This window comes from Frieseomelitta varia, unplaced genomic scaffold, assembly GCF_011392965.1.
Source record: "Frieseomelitta varia isolate USP_RPSP 00005682 unplaced genomic scaffold, Fvar_1.2 scaffold_201, whole genome shotgun sequence".
NCBI classification, from domain to species: Eukaryota; Metazoa; Arthropoda; class Insecta; order Hymenoptera; family Apidae; genus Frieseomelitta; species Frieseomelitta varia.
The window spans coordinates 547,179-565,307 of record NW_025109762.1 but is presented as its reverse complement, the minus strand read 5'-3'; the positions used below and the strand labels follow the sequence as shown (position 1 = coordinate 565,307).

General features: G+C 43.7%; 1 protein-coding gene across 1 annotated transcript in view; it reads right to left on the bottom strand.

The window, feature by feature from the left end:
• The window catches only part of LOC122526886 (protein pangolin, isoforms A/H/I/S-like), a 185,499-nt gene that overhangs the window by 141,406 nt on the left and 25,964 nt on the right, over positions 1-18,129 (bottom strand). The window lies entirely within an intron of this gene.

Here is an 18,129-nt window from a genome sequence, read left to right as displayed (position 1 = left end):
AGTTTCAGGGATGGGCTGTAAAGGGAGAGTTTCACTCTTAACCACTTGCGCTGGCAACTGATTGCGGACCACAACGAGCGACCAAACCGTATACAATAATTCGTTGCTTTCTTTTTGAACTCGTCGTATGGTATGATATCACTGGATAGAAATGATTGACAAGTAATAAATTTATTATTTGCGTTGTCTATTTCGTTTTACTTGAATATACTTTTAAAACTGAGGAAATATTACAATTTTGGGGCAAAAAATTCTCGACGTGCGTGGCACGTCATTCCAGCGCAAGAGGTTAAAACTCTGGATGGATCTGTGTAGCGAGAAGAAAAAAATTTCCCACGTTCTCAAAGATCATTTGAATCTGAACTTCGAATTTGAACAATTCTCCCACCCGCTATACATAACAAAAAAAAAAAAAAGATCTGAAAAGAACCAACTCAGAGTAGAGAAACTTCACGCTACAAAACAAATGGACTCTCGCGCGATTTCTTTACCAAGTTGTAACAATTGAAAATATCGACAATTTCTCATCGTTTCGTTGGTTCACTTTTATTCTCTGAACTTGAACCCATCCGTTCTCGGGCAGATAGGATAGGCCGCCTTGAGCGGGTCGGGACAAGAAGAGGCCCGAGAAAGAGAGAGAAAGAGAGAGAGAGAGGGACCAGCCCGGAGAGATGATCGGTATCACTTGGCGCGAGTCCTTCGTCGGTGGATTCTTGTTGCTCGCCGCGATCCAGTTTCGCCGAACGGATAAACTCGAAAGGTTTCTCCAGTATCGTGGGCCCATTCTGAACAGCGCTTAAAAGGGCCCCCCTCTGATCGACACAGAGAGAGAGAGAGAGGAGACCATCGTTTGGTTTCTAAGGAAGAATCGTAAGGAGGCAGCAGCAGCAGCAGCAAAAGGCGGATGTCACGATTCGTATCCGTTCCGAGGGTGTCCAACGAACGAACGAGTTTCTCGCGGCTCTGGGGCTCTTTAGTAGGTGCGAGCGCGAATTAAATCCATTAAACTGGGAACTGGTTTAACGTAGACGTAGCATCGGCCACGATGATGGTCGCAGGAAACACTTGGCGCGTCGTGCGTGTGCGAGAGAGTGGTTGCGCGCGTTTAATTGCCGAGGGAGAAATCAGAACGTAATTATTCGAAGACTGTTTACGCCGGATAAGCGTGAAAAGATAAACGTCGATAGGCGAAAACAAGACTGGTTGCTCGCGGGTTTTTCGCGCAGCGCAGGCCTTTTAACGCTTCTTCAGTTTAACCAACCATCAGAGACCGAAGGGGGCTTCCGTTATCGCGAAGATAAAAGTCAGGAGTATAATGTAACATCGGAGTGTTTAGCATTCTGTTTCATTTTTTTCGTTTTTTTTTTTTTTTTCTGTTTTTTAAAACTGGATGGAAAGTATGAAAACTGGCAGAGATAGGAGAAGACACGTTTTCGTGAAACTGTTAACACTCTCTCTCTCTCTTTTGATAAGGTAAATATATTCTTTCACACTCTGTAAAGTGGAGAACGACTCGAATTAAAGAGCAACAATTATTTTGTTGTACTGTCAAATGTTTTTCGACATTATCTTCGTTGTTAGTCGTCAGATTGAACAGCGGCGCATATTCGAAATAATCTTAGTGAAACGTGAAACGCTCCGAGAAATTTCTTTTTACGAAACAAAATATGTCTCTGTTCGTTCCTTTCCCAATATATCCGGAAATAGTAAAATAGTAGACCGGGAATAATAAAGGATTGGAAAGCGAACGACCAACGTTCTCGGTACCTGCTCTCGTGAGTTACTCGATCCCATCTCTATCGAGAAGCCAACGCAGGGACTCTCTCGGTGTGCCCGTTCCGCGAAACTCGATCGTTTCCAGAGGTAGAAACCTGCTTTCAGGATTCGAACTGATAACTATCGTCCCTCTTCTGTTCACTTCTCTCGATCTATACGCTAGTAGTGGAGCACGAGAGAGAGAGAGAGAGAGAGAGAGAGAGAGAGAGAGAGAGAGAAAAGGGAGTTCTGGAGTTAGGATCGCCATCCCCTCGGGTCTGAGATCGTTATCAGAAGCGAGCGACGTGTATCTTTAGTTGATCGGCAACGCCATTATTTTATAAAGAGAAAGTATCACCCGTCAGTATGGTTAGAGCCACGCGGTAGCGGTCGCCTATTAAGTCGACTACGATGGATCGCCGTAAACCTCTCGCGATCGAGCAATACAACACAACCGGAGCTACAGCAGGCAACCGGTGTGGTTCGACGAAAAACTCGAAGTGCAATCGATTGAAAAATCATGAACGAGCTGCGGGCCTATGCGCGAGTATCGGCCAACATGATAACAGCCAAAATGATCCTGACGATCGTGTCGCACTACCTGGGCATTATCCTTCCGCGACACCTGATACTCCCGATCGCGTAAAGAAGGATAATGCGGAGCTTGCAAAGGTGCAGCGGAAGACGAGGATGAAACAAGAGAAAAGGACAATGGGGAACGACGCGGATGGTATTCGACAAATTACCGGAGAATGGAAATTTTTGGAGATTAACTTCTCGAACTTCTGCGAAAAAATTAATTATTATTGTGGTATTGCATAAATACTCATAATGTTCGTAACAAAAAAAAAAAAAAAAGATTTTATAAATATTTCTTCATAATTAATTTCTTTCTAATGTTTCGAGCAAATGAACGAGAAAACAAAATGGAAGTGTTAAGGATGCTTCTCTGTTGTAGTAAAATTCCATGCAAATCAATTTAAATGAGGTGCAAATTGAATTTGGAAATTTCGTCTGTACGAACGAATTTTCAACTTCCGTTGTCAATTGATAGAATCAAGTCTGAAATTTATAACTTGAAAGTTAAATGTACAATTAGACCAGGGCGAGGAAATTTGTAATGTTAGACTATTTGATGCTTTACGAGTTTCGAGAAAGCATCAACGATGCCACTGATGCCACAAATGTCATTAATACTGTTCATCCTGGTGTTTTGGGTATCAGAACATCGTCGGCAATGGTTTAAAAAAATTCACGAACGGTATAAAATCTGGAAGACTTGTTTGCTCTCACTTTTCTTTACAAAATTATCTAAAAAATTTTGAAAAAGATTGTCAACAACAACGATGAACAACGATTACATTATATTAGATTAAAACTGTATCAACTCCTCAATGAAATAAAATTTTGCACAGTATCAAAAAACGACATTACTCGTGGGCAATCGACTGATAATTCTTCTCCCGCGAGTAGAAACTGAAATTCCGACTCGTCTGACAAGCTTAAAATTTCGAATGGTTTTGCACGTCGACGACAGTAACGATCGGCAAATATGGACGGCTGTTGTACGTTTCTATGACGCGAATTTCGACCCAAGTCACGGAGCCGAGTCTCGAGTCTAGTCCGGCAACGGCGACTCTCGAACGATTTAATATGTTATGGCAGTATATAGCATCGTCGTCGTCATCGTCATCGTTGTCGTCGTCGTCGTCGTCGTCGTTGTCGTCGTCGCGTTCCCTGGAAAAGGTCAACGGTCCCGCGCGTGCTCCGGTCACGATCGAGATCATCATCATCTCTCTCTCTCTCTCTCTCTCCCTCTCTCTCTCTCTCTCTCTCTCTCTCTCTTCGCGGACTCGAACGAAGAATTAACTCTTTCATGGTCGACGCGAGAGTCTCGCGCGGCGCGCGTTTCACGCGACTGCTGCCACCGTCGCCGCTCCTTTGCCCAAGTATTAATTAAACCGCGCGGCCCGCGCGACTGATTTATCGCCGTTTACCGCTAGCCATCCGGTCGCGTTTGCTCTCTCGTTCGCCCCGATTGTCGCGACGCCGTTACGACCCATTTTCATGCGGGCGTCGATCGAGAAATCTGCCTCCAGCCGACGTCCGTTCCACTGGAATTGCCGATTCCAATGGCTCGTCTTCCTAGAACCGATGGCGCTTACGTGGCGCCTAATGTCCGCTGGCTGATGGATTTCGTTTTGTAAAAACTTTACTTGTTACCTGGCCCAATCATTTTCAGAATGTTGTACACGACACCCTGTTGGTTTATTAAAAGATCGAAACCAATTGAAGATTTTTAACATATAATATTTAATTTTATAAATTTATAATCTTGTAACATTTAAATTTAATGTGTAATATTTTTTAAAATATTATGGGACGTGAGAGAATTTTCACATTACTGAGGATATGTTTCCTTAAAATGGAAAAAAGGAAAAAGTGAAGTTTCCTGATTAAAATAATCAAGGACGATCAATTTAATTTCACACACAGACGAATAAAATGAAAAAAAAAAATCAAGCTAACAGTCGAAATTTTCATTGGAATATTCACTAGATCACACAGATTCATCATTGAATGAATAAGAGTTTGTATTACAAACTGTTTCGAACCCAATTTCTCGCACCACCGAGATTTCTTTGCCACATTCGTGCAATCGTCGTACGAGTTAAAAGAGAGAAAGAAAAATGACGCAGAAGCGGACTTATTAAGACGCGCGAAGAGGCGCGAGGAAGAGGCCGTGGCCGGATCGGGCGCAATTCACACGGACTGCGGACGATTAAATTGTCAGCTACGCGGCTCTATAAATAACGCGACACGCAGTGCCACTCGACCGGCTTCACGCACACGCGACGTACAGCATACACTCGCTCGCGAGGCGCGCGAGAAATCGCCGCGACGGATCCTCCTCCTCCGGTTTTATCGCCGCGCGATGAAAACCGTATTTCGCCCTGGTGCTGATCGCCGACCGAGCAAATAGGCTCGCGGCTCCGACTCCCTCGAACGAAAGTTTTATCCGTCGCGAGGACGCGATAAAATTGTCGCTAAATCTTCCGCGAATTTGTCCCGGTTTACTGGCGCGTCGTAAAGCTTCCGTTTTATTGTAGAGCAGCGGCTGACGCACGCGGGCCGGGATCGCCGACGGCCATTTTCCAAACTGATAAATCCCAACAGCTGAGGACAACTGTTGAACCCGCTGTGCGCTGACGATTCTTCGAATTCTTTGGAAAAGTTTCGGAATGTAGACGCGAGGATCGGCTGTCGCGTATGGTTAACCTGTTAATCCTTCGCGATTGAAATACGAGATGGAGGATAGCTGTTTTTCTGTTGGGACACATATAGGGATATATTTGGTAGAAGAATTCTGATTATCAGAGCTGATAAGGGGGGAACAAGTGTGTTCGCATAATATTATAGAACGGCGTGCGCGATTTCTTTCATTTCAAAAGAATTTCATTTAAATTTGACAATTGGTTTTGACAATTGGATACTTGTTTTCGATAATCGAGGTTAATTGGGATAATCACTTATATTTACCGATAGAATTTTTTGAATCTCTTTGAAAACTGGTCTTGTTAGAGATGTGCGTTTATGTTTAATATTTATGTAGTTATCTCGTCCAAAAACTTGAAGCATATTCGGATTTCAAAAGAAACAGTAAACTCAAACCAAAACAAATATAAATATTTTATTTGCGATATTAATATTTCCAAGTATTGAAACTATAATTAATTACAGTTGGAAATGATACAATTAAAGTATTCATATTTCAAAATTATAAAAAGTACACTTTAAATTTTGAAATGTAAAGTAAAATTATATTTTAAAACTGTACGACAAAATTCATTTCATCTAACAAGGAAAAGTGCGAAAAGTGAGAAGTTAAATGTGAGAGACACACGTAATATTATTAAAATTCAGAATATATAATTCACAATTATTCGCAGGTCAATTTAAGACACATATAGGTCTAATTTTTAACCAACAACACGATAAAAAATTCAATACAAAAAATATACAAAATACCTTGACTCATTTTTACAATACAGAAGAAACAAAATGCAACAGGAACAAGTCAATATTTACACACTACGAGAACCGTTATTAGACGAGAGATATACGTCGACGGATCGCGAGAATTTTGCGTGCGAATAAAAGTTGTTAACAACACCAGGCATCAACGGCGTGATTTCATGAATTTATGAAATATTCCATAGTCAAATTTAGTAGCCGAAAATATCCGGATCGACGAGAAAATCCAGCGTGAAGCGTACAGCCGCGTATTAATATTAAATTGATTTTATTTTATGGACTTTTTACAGCAGAAATTAATCGAATACCTGTCGCGCGCTAACTACGCGAAAATAATTCGGAATTATGAAATATCAACACGATTCACACGCTCGAATTTTTCTACAACCGCGCGAAGGTTAAAATATTCACCTATTTGAAAGGCTCTCGAGCTTCGAAAATAATTCGATGTTACGAAAAATATCAATGCCACTCGCACCGGCTACATATTTCCCTATATACGCGAGCGTTGGAAAATTGTTTCGCTCGACAGAGAGACGAAGAAGAACGACGAGTTACTCGAAATTACAGCCACGAACGCTGAAAAACTCACCACTGCTAAGCTCGAAAATTACGAAACATCAAACTCTACCCTCCAAAGAAAGTTAAAAAAAATTCGTCCACGCATGAAAAGACAGATTTCGATAATTCATCAGAATAATTCGAAACGATCCAAAATATCAGCAGAGATTTTCCTTGGAGCGACGAGGGTTGAAAAAAAAAAAAATTGTACGGTAGGCAAAGAGGAAGAACGATTCGTTTTCTCCGTTCGAAACTCGGTGTTCCGCTGGGTATCCTGAGCGCACATGTGCGCCACACTCCTCGCGCCAAAGTTTATTGCCAGTCCCCCACGGCCCCCATGGTTTCTCGCCACATCCTTTCCATCACGATCAGCGATGCCTCCTCCGCCACCATACGCTCTCTCGTCCTACTGCGTTCCATCGGGTCTTCCATGACTGCACCCCGACTCTTCAAACACTTTCGCGCTCGCCCGTCCGCGTTCTCCTCTCTCGCTCTCGCCCGTTTCCAAGCCCGCTCTGCCTCCTCATTCCGCTCACGACCCGCTTTGTTTACCGCGCAGCCTTGTTGGAATAATACCTCGGCTCGGTAATTATAGATGGACCGGCGCTACGCCACCTCGTTCGTCCACCAAAGTTCCTCTCCGCGGAACTATGTTAAACTGTACGTAATTCTACGTAAGTAGAAACTTTTTGTTTCGACGAAAATACGCCGCGATCGCGAGTGGACCCGACTGACCATTGAGGAAAGAATGGATTTTTCACCCCTGATGTTTCAAGCTCCGAAAAGTCCGGTAATTTTATGCTATTCTAGGCTTTCAAGGGAATTTAATAAAATTGTGGGATACCTGCGAACGTGCTGGGAAATTTAAACAATTCAGAAAGAAAAGAATATTCGTTGACCGAATATTTGAAAATTAAATATATTAAAATATATTATATAATATTAAATAATATTATAATAATAAATTAAATATATTATATTATAATATATAAAATATATTATATATTATGTTTGGAATATTTAAAAATATTTGAAAAATTGAAATTAAAAATACGGAGAATAACAGCAGAAGCAAATAAAACGTTCGAGAAAAATAGAAACTGTGCGGCAAGACGAAATTTTTCAAAGAGCGCGGTTCGACGCGACTGGACCGGAAGCAGCGTAGCGCGAGTGCATCCCCTTGCAGAGGGACCCCGCACGGGTTCTTAAACAATATCCACCGGGTTCCGAGAGTAACCCGCGAATTCTGCATCAACGATCCGTGGAAAGGCACCATTCGAACAGAGAGAGAGAGAGAGAGAGAGAGAGAGAAAAAGAGAGATAGAGAAACACATACACAAACACACACGAGGCAAAGAGCGGAAGCCGCGAAGAGATTATTATGGATTCGCATGTTCTGAGTGCCCTCGATTTCGAGCCGAGTGTTCTCGCGAGCATTGTCTGCGCCGTGGATCATTTTCGTTTGATGGAAACGGGGGAAAAACGATGGGTCGGGCCGCGTCGCTCCGTTCTCTCTATTACAAACGATAAATCTATCCGTTCCCTCGCTTTTTTTCCCCTCCGTGCTGTTACGCTCTTTTTTTCCACTCTCTTCTCTTCTTTTTTTTTTTTTTTTTTTTTTTCCCTCTACAATTTCGTGACGAGAGGGGCTGCTGCTGCAATGATCATCACACACCGGTGTGTGTTCGGTAACGAGACGCGGCTGGCTGATATAGACTTCGTTTGTACCCCGTTCGACGATGACTCGACGGATGAAAGAACGAGTGTGTGTCTCGGCGAATATTCGAGCGAGAACGAGGTGTTCGCTGGTTACGCTTCTTTCCTTCTAGTCGAATATATTCGGATAATGAAGTTCAGGTGAAGGATATGAAACGTTTGAAACATCAGTAAAGACCAAGAGGATTGGAACGTGATGGCAAGAGGTGGAGAGAGACTTGTTGTGCATCAGGACCGCAATTAGTAGAATAAACATGAATTTTATCAATTTTCTTTTCGTCCTCCTTTCATTATTACTCTTCGTAATTGAAGTCTATAAGCGAAAGTTTAATTAACTACTTGTTATTCTTGTTTTTCAATACGTATTATTAAAGTATTAAATAATTTTTAAATATTCAATTCTAATGTCCGACATCTCTGCCATTTATTGTGTGTTCAAGGGGAAATTAAAATAACATTTGAAGAAACGCAAGCAGAACCAAAAAGGACCGACGCGATTCATCAGACGTCAACTACAATCTCGTTCCAAAAGGAAAATTCATGAAAATTTTCGTGTAAATTTAATCAATAAAATTCAACTTCGTGCGAAATAACAGAGTTTTAATCAGAGCGCTACTCGATATAATTTAATCTGCTCGTTTTATAAATAAAGTGTTCCAATGGAGGAGGAGACACTCTGGCCAACAGACACAAGTTCATAATACGCGAGTAGAGTTCTAACGTCGAAAAGAAACGTCCCACGTACATACGTGAATAAAGAGGAAAGCTCGCGGAACGATCGGTCGGAGTCCGAGGCCGGAATCGGCTGGATTCCGGTTAAAAAGGACACGGGAGGAGCGAGAGAGCGTGCCGTTAATGCCATTATAGGGCCAAGCTTGTGTGTACAGCTTGTTATCGGCTGGTAAATTACTATAATTGTGAAGTTCCGGCGATTTTTAGATTAGCTCTGGTCCATCAACGCTATGTGCCTACCTACCGATCTGCCGACACTGCACCGCCACATGGCCCCGGCGGTTCTCAAATTCATCGCCGGCCCACACCAGCTACACCGTTTCTGGTTTTTAGGCCCTCCCTGATACCGAGAATTTCTACCCTCGCGCGTACAAAGAAACATTTAATCCTCGAACCGTAGCGATACATGACAATAAGAAGACAAAACAATTGTCTTTTTGACATTAAGAGACAAAATACAATGGCTACGAGAAACACTTGCGAGTATCGTTGTTTGTCAATGAACGTGCAACGTTGTATTTCATTTTCGTATTCTCAAATTTTTACACCCACGATAAAATGCTACATATAATTAACCTCTTGCGCTGGAATGACGCACGTCGAGAATTTTCTGTCGGAAATTGCAACGTTTTTCTCAGTTTTAAGTACATTTAAATGTAACCCAGGCAAAACAAACGATAAGTTTATCACTTCTTAATAATTTCTATCCAGTGGTGTTATACCGGCGAGTTCAAAAGAAAAAGAAAGCGACGGATTATTATATACGTCACTCGTTACGGTCCGCGAACCAGTTGTCAGCGTAAGGGGTTATTAAATAATACAATATTATACGTTCCAAGTTGATCAATATATTTATATGTTAATGTAATTGAATTTCGAACGTTTATGCGAATTCGAATGTATTCTGTAAACGTACGTATGCAAATATAGAGGTATAATTTATCTACTTTAATATATTACGCGCAGAAAAAAAAAAAACCATCTCGAAACGAACCGAATTTCACTGGAAATTCGCGGAATGAATCAAAGATTCATCGAACCGCGTGACAGAAGCGACGACCAATTTAACCACTTTCCAATTTTCTTTTCCGAAAATTCAAGAAAATTCGAAAGTTTCGAGCAGAGAAATAAAAGGAGAGAGAGTGGATGGCCGTGCCAGGAATACGATTTCGTCCGGGCCTCCAGAATCCTCCGGCAGATTTATCACAGGATTCTTCCGTCTTTCCAAGGGAGAAACACGACGCTGGTGAAGAGCAAAAGAGAGAAGAGGGAAGAGATAGAGAGAAAAAAGGGCCAAGGATTACGGCACCCCCTTCTCCGAGAGAGTTTGGAAGCTGGACGCGACGTCGAGAAAGGACCGTAGAGATTCCTGCGGAGAGTTGAGGCCAGGCCGCTATTGGCCTCTGTCAATAGAAATCCGTACTTGTGCCTCTCGTTCACGGACGTTTCGTGACCCTTCGACACGGGGGGCCCTCCGCTTCGACTTGTTCGTGGAAAGGAAATCGCCGGGGGGGGGGGGGGGAGAAAAAGAAAAAAAAAAGCAGCAGAGGCTACAGGGCAAGAATTTTCGTCGTCCCCCCCCGTTCCCTCCTCTCTCGCAGCCTTCTTTGTGCAACAAGTGCCTGGTCCTGGCCGCAAATGCCGGCTATTTGTATTGGAGTGATTTTCTTTGAAAATTATCCCGCGAAATCTACGACACAGCCTCCTGGGCAATTAGCCACGGGACTCCTCTTGACGAAGGACCGTGACGAATTTCGTTACGGAGGGGCAAAAAATTGTGGTAGCTTTCGGTTGTACGGAATGAGACGTTAACCCATAATCTCAGGATCGACGCAACGGTTTTTCCATTGACAGAGCTATGAAAAGAAATCCCGCAGATTGCGTCTTTCATTAAGACAGAGATCTGTAATTCCAGTTTTCACATTTTTCTGTACGACCTATCTACAGAAGGAGATGTGCTGCAGCGTAGCGTAAAAGAAGTAAGCAAGGGAAAAGTCAAGACGTATATAAATGTAGAATAGTAGACGATAATTCGGCGTTGGAGAGTGTTACGGATTAACCTGTTGAAACGGTCTTAATTTCATTATCAAGTAAAAATTCCAGCTAGATGTAGTTCACTCGCGGTTATTCGTGTTTACGGGGAATCGTGGCAAGAATTTTTGCCAGGATATCTGGTGGATCAGTAGGGTCAGCCCTCGGTCTGGCAGTCTAAATCGCTCCGAGAAGTCCAGGAGGTCAGGTTTCTAGCGTGTGGAAAGGAGCGAGCTTTTGGTAAAACGTCGAAAACGGGAATGCGTGGCCGGCGTGTAACCTGGTGACCCTCGACGCGGGAGGTCCGTGTACGAAGAATTAGATGGCAAAGGGCGAGAGGAGGGGAGGGGGAGGGGGGGGGAGCAGCGGGTGAGATAGAGAAGAAACTAACTGGAAGAGCACCGAGAAATTTCGTCTCTAGACACACGCTTTTGTGCAACAAGTGCCGTGTCGTGGTCACCACCGTGCTTGTTGACTCTGATGAATTTCCCCGGAAATCTGTGTTCCCCCTTTGTCAGTCGAATCAACCGGAACCGGACATTTCACGGGGTCTTACTATCGCGTGTAAATACCACAAAACCGACGATGAGACACCTAACTGCCACGCGCGATTCAATACACTCCCTCCCTGTGTCCCCATCACTCCTCTCACGGGAACTTTTAAACTTTGGAAGGCTACGAAATAATAGCTTTGAAATAATATTCGACTTTTTCTCGACGTTTGTGTTACACTTATACGTTACAAAGTAAAGTATTGAAAATAAGAATTTAGGAAAATGGCTCTGGTTCAATATACTCGGTTTTATTATATCCTATAATTTTACTACTCCGTTTTCTTATTCTTCTACTGGTTTTAATTACTTTAATTGTGTATATCTTCGCATGTCCTCATCGCGCATTCTAGTCTCTATGCTTAGTCTCTAGCATAGAATATGTAATTTAATTAATATCCAAGTTTCTCTATTTGTATCTCTATATAGAAATTTTGAAAGAAAAAATTAAAGAGAAAAAAAAGAACATTTAGAATCATTAAACATATTTTTTTAAACTTGATACCGAACGACTGTAACATATATTTATTAGGAAAGACTTAGATTAAAAAGTACAAAGTCAATCGCAGAAACTAAAGTCTAGAAGTAACACACGTAATATAATAAAATTATTTATTTTAAGAAATCTATTACGAAAAACAACTTTTGTCGCACAAAATAGCAGCGTAAATGTATGCACGTATGTCTCTGATAATATTGAAAAAAAAACCCATGGAATACGTTACCAAGAACAAGAATATTAATCTATTTTTCCATCAACAATTATGGTTAGGACAAAGAACTGTTGCACGACTCTCCCCTACATTATAAAATAAACTAAAAAGAATACGTATATATCGAAACCAGGCATCACGAAACACAGTATTTCAATTTAATGTTCACAATTTTTCCACGAAATGTCCTCGGGAATCTCTCGGATATTCGCAGGTAGAAAAATAAAGAGCAAAGAAACCGTATCCGTGTACGTGTGTATGACGACGATGTGTATTTTCGCCGTTATAGGATAGGCCGCCGCTCGATTTTCATTAGAGAAAGCTGCGCGGCGATTATTTATCGCCGAGGAGGCGAGGACGGAATCTCATTATCGCGGATCGCGGTATTTGCATAATATAAAGGCGCAGAACGAAACGGCGAAACTAGTTCTATGCCCGTTTCTCGCCGGCAATGAAAGACGACGTTGTCGGAAAAGCGCACGTGCGGGCAGACACAGTTGGGGATCATCCCGAAGACAACGAAACGGGTTTTCGCCGTGTAAAAGATCAGCAAGTAGGCGCACCCTCGTAATGGGACCCCGGAGATTCCTGACAGGCCTCGAGGCCAGACCCACTGTCACGTACACGGGGCCTGCGACGTGCTAGGCTGGTTAGAATCCGAGAGCGACCGCGAGGCCACCGCAAACGGACTGATCGAACCGATCGCGAACGCTGCCGTAGACATCCGTTTCGTTCGCGTCGTCGTCGACTCTTTGAAATTTCTCTTTTTTTTTTTTTTTCTTGGCAGTTTCAAATGTCACTTGCGAAGTGGAGTTTGATTGATCCTAAACATTCGGTATGATCATCTCTCGAATAGAAATTTGTACGTTAATTGGTTTCAATCGGAACTTGGTCGAGTTTAGTTCGTTGAAATACGAGTACAATGTAATTGAAAGGACACTGTGAAGAAGTTGAAAAATTTGTAGAAATATGCACAGTTTGGTAATCTCGATCTGGACTTGGTTGAGTTTAGTTCGTTCAAATACGAGTGCAATGTAACTGAAAGGAAGAAATGAAAAAGGATGCAGTCTGTACGTCCATTTCATACAGAACATTATCGAATTTTTCAAATTTCCTTCCCCAGTTATCATACAAGTAGTTATTCCTCGTTGATCAAAGATCCAGACTGTCCCAACTCGAACTTGACGCGACCAACTTTCAACAGTTGGTCTCGTCAATGGGGGTACCAACGATTTTAGCCACGAATTAATCAAAGTTTATCGAGAAACACGAAACCAACGATGCCCGTAAAATATCATCCTAATCTCCATAATTCAACCCTAACGAACGCCCCAATATCTCTCGGCTCGCCTTCTCTCTTGGAACATAAATTTCCTGGGACCGAGAAAGAAGATGAAGGCCCTCAAGAATTTTCAACAGTTCTGTCATCGATTCAGGCAAGAGACCTCTAACCACCGTACGAAAACTCGACGGCCCGGGTTTGACCGGAGGTCAACGTGGGCCCCAGACCCAGAGAGAGGAGCCTCGTTGCAATCTCTCTGCAACGACGGCGACTGGCCGTTGAGAAGGTTGGTGAGAGTAAGACGGAACGAAGGGGGAACGAGAAGATGGACCAGAGAGAGAGAAAGAGCGAGGAGGAAGAGGGATCGTCGTTGAAGAGAAGAGAGAAGAGGGCAGAGGCCTCGAGGCAACAGACCTACTGCCAGGGGGCCCCGGCCAGGCACATAAGGTGGTTTTGACTCGGCACGGTCCCCCGGCTGGGCAAGACCCAGCGCGCGAAGGAAAGCAACAAAAGAAAGAGAAGACGAGCACACACCGTGGCACGAACACGGGACGAACGGAGAGAGGCAGAAGGAAAAGAACGAGGATAAAAGGAAGCCTGGGTCTGTGCCTGTTTGACCGCCGTCTGGCTGCCTATCTCTTTCTCTCTCTGCTTCGCCTCACTCTGCCGTCTTTTCCTCTCTTGGTACTTCTCCGTTCCTCTCCCGGCTGGCTCGTCTCGTCTCGTAACAAGAGACGGCGCGGACAATGGGTGCCGTGCCAGCGCCTTCGGCCAAGGCTGCTTCGGCCAGTCCCGCGCCTGCTTCGAAACACCATTTACGATTGCCGGAATCGCCGAATTCCCGCCGAGCGAGCACGTTCCTACTCTTCAGCATCGTTTCGCCTTCGGTCGATCCTTCGGCGGAAAGATTCTACGATCGTTCGCCTGACGTGGAAAATTTCTGATCGTCGAACGAGCGCGGCATCGTTTCCTCTTTCTTTCGGAATTCTGACAAAAACTCGTTGCAATTGCAATCAACTCCGGTCTCGGTGACAAGTGTGCTGCTTCAGACACCGCAAAAATTCAATCCTTATTCTTGACAAACAGCTACGAAAGTTCTATTGTACAATTTCAACAAATACCACGAAAATCCAGTCTCTCATAAAATATGAAAGCACTATTGCACTCCAATCTCGACAAATATCGCAAAAATCCAATCCCTCTTGTAAAATAAACTCGATACCAACTTCGGTACCAAGTACTTCGAACAAATAACATTAAAGTGCAACCTCTTCTATAAAATAAATTCTAAAAAAATTCTGCACAAAAAAAATTGTAGATATATAAATATATATATAACATAGAAAAACAATATACAAATGCATCCATCGAACCCGAACCGTAAAAGTGCAAACAGAGTCGCGTGTTCTCCAAAAAGGAGGGTGGTTTGTTCACCCTTGGCGAAGGTCCACGCGGCGCGAATTCAAATCTTGTTTGCCGGGGCCCTCGTTTCGCGTAGTTTACGAGAACCGGCGCGTATTCTGCGCGAGCAGATCAAGATAGAAGGGGAATACGAGAGGAACGCGGTAATAACACGGAGAAAACGGAGCGCGCTCCCTCTCGCGTTCACGGCCGAGGGTTTTACGATGGTAATGGGGCGAGATAAAGCTGTGATAACGGCGGAAAAGGGGGGAGGACGCCTTGAGAAGAAAGCGAGAGCATGACGCGTCTACGATAACGGTTAAAAAAGGAAAGTAACCGGCCGGTTATTGCTCGCCGATGAGTTTTTAATCGGCCGCCATCTCTTTCGACAGTCGACCGATCAAAGAAGAAGAGAAGGTCAATAACTCTGGCGGCCTCGCTGTTTTCCTTATTTTCCCAGTCGTGCCCCTTCCTTCACCATTTACACTCGTCGAACTTCGCGACTACTTAACGAGCAATTCGACGTTCGTTCAGCATCTTTTCTCCTTCTTAACATAATAACTTATCCACTCTAAATATATTACAAAGAGCGTGCGCAACACGTATTGTACTAATCGAATGACTAATCGTATTAATTCATGTACGAGAATAGATCTTTGAAACACTTGCCTCGACGCATTATCCAGCAATTTCTTCGTAATCCCTTAAACCGATAATAAGGCGAACGCAAACTAGTCGCTCAAGTGATTAATTACGATCGACTGATTTCCTGATTAATTCGAACAAATTCGATTTAGCATTTAGTCTTCAACATTACAAATTCATCATCACGAATGAGTTATAGGCTCTTTACTTCTTGGTATTAAAGTTACAGGAAATGAGAAAATAGTAACGTGCTGTGTATTCTAAACACAAGTGTACGTTGTAAAAATTACCGGGTCCAGTCTAATTTGTTTAGTCCATTTGTACACTCTGCCTCGTACGTATCAAAAATTTTATCCCAATAAATAAGTTAATCGTTAACGAAGGAAAAGCGTTCGAGACTCGTCAGTCAGCAAGAGCTATGACAATTTACTAAAATTTGATTTTAATTTTCGTTCAGGACAATAAATATGTATGTATAATTTATGAAACATTAACAATGCTTAAGGGTTGAAATCTGGTCTTGTCGATCACAAATCTTCGACAAAATTCGCGCTATCAGCGAGAGATGCGCGTATTCGAGCGACTCACTTTCTTCGTGAATTTTATTTTATTTCTTTATCGAGCAAAGTTTTGACAAGGCCGAGAAACGATTTAAACACCGTGTAGCAACGGTGGTCTCCACGATCGTTCACAGTTTGTCGCCGAAGCGAATCGAGCTGCCTTCTTGACTCGTGGGCGGAGTATTAAAAAAAANAAAAAAAAAAAAAAAAAAAAAGGAAAAAAACCGGCAACGGAAAGAAACGAGAGGAAGAAAAAGATCGTCCTCTGTTTAGTCGAACGCAGAAATGCGACCGGCGGTAATTTCCAGAAAGAAATAAACCAACCGGAGGAATTCCTCGACCTCGGCGCGCACACGCGTGATATTTTCGGTACGACGACCTTCCGTCCGGAAAGGAACGATCCTGCCAGCATCCGGCTGCTCTCTTCCACGATCGAATTCTCCAACGCACGCGTTCGCGCTCGACATTTACGAGTTTGCTAGCCCCCGCGTGCGCTCGTAAATGACAGATTCAAATAAGAAAATACCAAGGAAAAAAAAAAAGAAAAAAGAAAAATCCACGACGTAGACGTCGACTTCTGAGAGTCGGTCCGACGTCGAAATTGGCCAAACAGCAGGCTGTGTAACGCGACGATGTTTTCTCTAGCTGGGTCACGAAAGGATTCGGCAGCCGGACTCCGTTTTGACGCGGAGCTCGACGTGTTGCGACGAGGGGTACGTGTGGCCACTCGGAAAGAACACGCAGAATTCGATGGAAACACGGGTGGTCGCGAGAATCTAAGGTGGCAATCTCCATTACCAGTTAACGAGCACACAAACACACCTGCTTGGCGTGCGCAGCTGCGTGTGTGTTGCAGGCAGCAGCGGTGGATCTCGTGACAACGATCCGTCGTCCTCCATAAATTTCGCGATGCTTGGGTGCCGCGGTACGCGCGTGCTCCCCTTCTCGCCCCGAGAAAACTGGTCGAATCGAGGCAAGAAAAGCGAGCACAGAGAGAAGGAGGAAGAAGAAGACGAAGAGAGCATCGACATCCGACCAAAGCCAGAACAGAGACCACTGTAACAACCACCCGTAATCACGCGCAAGGAGAATCCCTCTCTCCTTCTCTTGGTTCTTTAAAATCAATTCTCCCGCGCTGGAAACGGGCCGCGTGCGTGTGTATAAACGCGCGCGCGTGTATGTATAATACGTGACACGTCGAAACGACTTTGGTACGGGCACGCAGAGCGGTAATTTATACGAAACCGGGGCTCCCTCTCGTCGAAACGAGAGTGCGAGAGGAGAGCCCACGATTGATCGTAAGGAGGACCCGGCAACGCCGCAAAAGCCACGAGTAGCCGACGTTGGTACCGAGGATGGGGCCTACGGCCCTGTGTTCTTGGCCTCGGGCTCACAGAGGAATGAAGGAGAGGACGGTGAGGGGCCCCACTGGGTCCCAGCATCCGCGGAGAGGGGGCAAAGAGACACGAGCACCCACTCCTACTACTATTCTGTATATATATATACATATATTCTGTATTTATATACATATACAGTCGGTCACAGAAGTCCACAAACGTCTACCTTGAATATTTCAAGAAAAAGAAACATTTGAATATTTTTAGTTGGTACGAATCGAGCACAAATTATATTTAATAGAAATAAATTCTAAAGAAAAATCTGTACATATAGTATCGAACAATCTACACACGGTGGTAGCCGAAATATGAATTTTCAAAGATTTCGCGCGCTCGATTCACTCACGATGTTCTCTCGTGAGTCAAATGTAAGAAACATTTATCGTCGATACTTCAGGATCGAAATCAATCAAAGTCCTTGTTTTCCCGCCTCGAAATATTTGCGAATTCGTCAGATGTACTTCTGCAACCGACTGTATAACACATGTGTATTCCTCTTCGTTTCTTTTGCTTCTACGCAAGTATCTCTCTCCGTTTCATCGTTCTCCCCCGTCCTCGCGTATCCTTTCCACGCCTGTTCTCTCTCTTTTTCTCATTCCGTTTCTCGTTCACTCCTCTCTCGTCCCGTCGATTTTTCTCCGTCTCGGTCGTACGCGCGCGCCATATATCGACGAGCGTTCTCCGGAGGGGATCAAGAGAAAGAGCAAGCAGCAGCCAGCAGCTATTGACCATCATCGCGAAAAGGTGGCG